Source organism: Populus euphratica, unplaced genomic scaffold (assembly GCF_000495115.2).
Source record: "Populus euphratica unplaced genomic scaffold, PopEup_1.0 scaffold82.1, whole genome shotgun sequence".
Taxonomy (NCBI): domain Eukaryota; kingdom Viridiplantae; phylum Streptophyta; class Magnoliopsida; order Malpighiales; family Salicaceae; genus Populus; species Populus euphratica.
This window is the reverse complement of record NW_011499961.1, coordinates 734,353-737,818: the sequence shown is the minus strand read 5'-3', so window position 1 is coordinate 737,818 and position 3,466 is coordinate 734,353. Positions and strand designations below refer to the sequence as shown.

The 3,466-nt window shown below is 31.4% G+C and overlaps 1 protein-coding gene across 2 annotated transcripts in view; it reads left to right on the top strand.

Annotated features, from left to right (window-relative positions):
* The first annotated feature begins 2,378 nt into the window (after window positions 1-2,378).
* LOC105138748 (NAC domain-containing protein 7-like) overlaps window positions 2,379-3,466 on the top strand; it is a 4,279-nt gene continuing 3,191 nt past the window's right edge. The window contains exon 1 of one of the 2 annotated variants that reach the window (XM_011044927.1): window positions 2,379-2,519. The gene's annotated coding sequence lies outside the window, so the exon portion shown is untranslated. Of the gene's footprint in view, window positions 2,520-2,594; window positions 2,709-3,466 lie in introns of those variants that run through there. The other variant, XM_011044928.1, reaches the window with a different exon arrangement.

Genomic DNA, 3,466 nt, shown 5'->3' with positions numbered 1-3,466 from the left:
TTTTGATCTTAATCCTTGAAAAACATTGTTGGAGAAATGTTTTATAATCTTGAACTCATAAAAAATTAGTGTATCGGTAGGGTCTTACTCATTAAGAAGATTGTTTGATCAAATTTAGATAAAAACTTCTAAAATTGATCAAATTTCAAAGCATGTCATACAAATGCTAAGGGAAAATCTTTTTATTTGAAACCTAAAATCTTCTTTTTCAATACTGACAAATCTTAAAAGGTATACCCAGTTATCACTTTATACCAAATCTTAAAATGCTTTCTCCTGCATTAGTAATCTTTAAAATGGTGAAATCTTGCTTCAAAATCTCTTAGGATCGTAAAATACCAATTTCACTTTTAACAAAAATAAAAAAGATAAGAATCTTGTTTAAAATGATATGGTTATGTTTAAAATATAGTCAAATAATTTGGTGGCTGAAATAATGATAACAATGATAAGTAATGTGTATTCAAGTTATGATATCACCATTCTCATTGCTTGCCAAGGTTAACCTCGTGGTTTTCCTGATTAATGATAGATTTTTTATAAGGCTAAGAATTATTAATATAAGCAAATTTGAGTTTTAGATGAAAATAAGCCATCTTTAATGTATATTTCACAAATAAAAAATTATCTCTTGTTGTCTTATTTGAGCCTTAAATATCATTCTTGGATCATAACCCAGACTATGATCACCTTTAAATAAGAATTTGGTGTGAAATTTGATATGTGTTGATGTGTTTTTTATGTGTGGATGTTATTTTAGTTGTGCAGTGATATTATTTTTATTTCTTATGTTGATGTTTATTTTTGATGTTGTGTGATGATATTGTTTTTTATTTGTTTTGTTGTGTGTTAATGATTTTAATATGCAATTTTATGCGCACTAATAATTTTATTATTCACAAACCTGCTTAAGATAAGTGAATCGTTATTGAGTGTTGTTTTAGAGTGTTGATTGGTGGGTAATTGAATTGTTTAATACATTACATTATTGTATTCAAAATGTCCAAAAACTTTTTTTCTTTTTTGCAATATTATGGTGCATTAATGGTTTGATTATTCACTGACATATTTAGAATAAATAAATAGTCATTGATCGTTGTTCTAGAGTTTTGATTTATGAGTAATTAGATTATTCAAAACATTAACTTATCATATCCAAACTACTTTTAAAATATCCTCTCATTTTTTTTGGTAATATTATAGAGTATTAATGGTTTTATTATTCATTGATCCAGTTAGAATAAATGAATTGTTATTCGTCGTTATCCTAGAGTTTTGCTTGATTATTTCATCACCATGTTATTGTATTTCAATATATCTCTAAGATGTCCCCCCCGCACACACACCAAAATAATGATAATAGTGATGGTAGCGGTGGTAATGATAATATTTTTGTTTTCTAATTTTTTTTTTATAATTATCTATGTTGAATTTATTTTTATTTTGGGATATCTTTGTTTAGTGTGGTGAGCGAATTGGAACTCAATTAGCATGATCTCACATAAAAAATTAAACACGAGTGATGGCCTTCAGGCTCATTTCAATTAATATAATCTTGAACATGTATATACTAATAAATTGCTCATCATCGTTGCAAGTCCCATGTCTGTATTTTAAAATTAAGGATTGAACATGGTTATTATACTTAGATCTCAAATCACTATCCTAAATCAACATATTTTTTTTACATCTAGTACTGAACAAACATACACTAATTTCAGCAAGCTTTTAAATAACTTTATCATTAAAAATAAATACGAAGCAACTTGTCTTAAATAAAATATATATAATAATTGTTTTTTTTATTATATAAATAATTTCTTACCAAAAACCTTTAAAATGCCCGTTAAGATTTTTAATTATCATCAAACTAAATAATCACTCCTTTTTATATTTTTATTATGTTTTTACAAATAATTCGCCTTCCTATCCCATACCACAAATAACCTACATCGTTCTTAAAAAAAAAAAAAAACTTTCAATAGCTTTCTTTTTTTAACCTTCTCAACCAAACCCGCACCTTTTGTTTACCTTTTTAATCATACACCAAACCCAACTTGAGCGTGAAACTTAGTAAAAAGAGAAGAATTCAATTAAGTACAATGTTTGGCAGTACCAGCTCTCGTTTTCTCTTCTTCTTCTTACTATTATTATTATCTTGGGAATGTTGCTTTGGATTTGGCAGGGTAACATTTGAACAAAAAGTATAGTTTCTCACGAGATAGAAAACGAGAAATAGATTAAAGAGGTTTCTGTAGGAAGCTAGGGTGTGACGTATGGGACTGGGGACAACAATCGACCATGCGCAATTGAGCGGTCCTCTGCTCTCTGTATTCTTTTTATATTCTCCCCCATCTTCCACTTCACTCCTAACGGGTTTTTTCTTCTTTCTCATCTTCCCTTCCTCTACTTCGCCCTCACCCCCTTCCACTGCCACTTCCTTTTGTCTTCTTCTTCTGTCTTCAAGTAAATTATTAATTTTAATACAACAAGCTAGCTAGTCCATTCAGACTCTTGGGGTAAGCTTCTTCATCTTCTTTTTTGTGTACTTGCATGGAAATCTATGTATCCTTCAATTTATATATATTACAAGCTTGCGCGCACACATATCTAACCTAGCTAGTTTCTCTCATTCTTTCGCCACAGCTTAAGCTTTCTTGTGGGAAGGGGAGGGGCATCTTCTTGCATCTGCTAGAAATATTGAAAAGATTTAATGAGATTCTTATATGTTTTGAAAGGGTTTCTTTCTAATTTAAAACTTTTCTGATAACTTCTCCGTATCGGTCTTTCTCTACCACAACCTAGACAGAGGGTGCACTTCTCTAGTTGCCTAGATATAACCCTTTATGTCAAAATCCATTTCGTCCGAATTAACTTTGGCATTAAATAGAAGAGGAAAAGGAGTCAAATATCACACACCTGAAGAAGACCAGGATTTTGGTAAAAGATTGTTAGAAAGTTCATTTCCTTGCTGCTAATATTGGTACGCCCTCAAACTCACCATTCTCTCCCGATCGATTTTCATTACATAGGGTTCTTTTCCTCATCCTTGGACAGACTAATCGTTCAAAGGAGTCGGCTGATCTCTCCCTCTCTGTCGTTGAGAAATAACAAGTCACTAACACCTTGACAAAATAAGCTCACCCAATTATTCTTGACTATAAGCACTAACAACACTCCTTGACAAAATAACCTCACCAATCTTGTAGGTCATTTACTCCTTTCTTGATTTCTTGAGAGGCTAGGATAAAGAGGCATTACCATAACCATAAGCATTTTTTTCTTGGAATTTTACCGAAAGTAAGAGGGTCAGTTTCTGCCGTGAAAAAGCTCGACAAACAGACAAAATGGTCAGAGCCCGATTCTGCACTAGTGAGACACAGACTCTGCAGCAGCAAGAGCGCCCTTAAGAGTGCTTTTCTTCTCTCTCTCCTTTTCTTAACACTATTCTAGCTTTTCTTTCCCT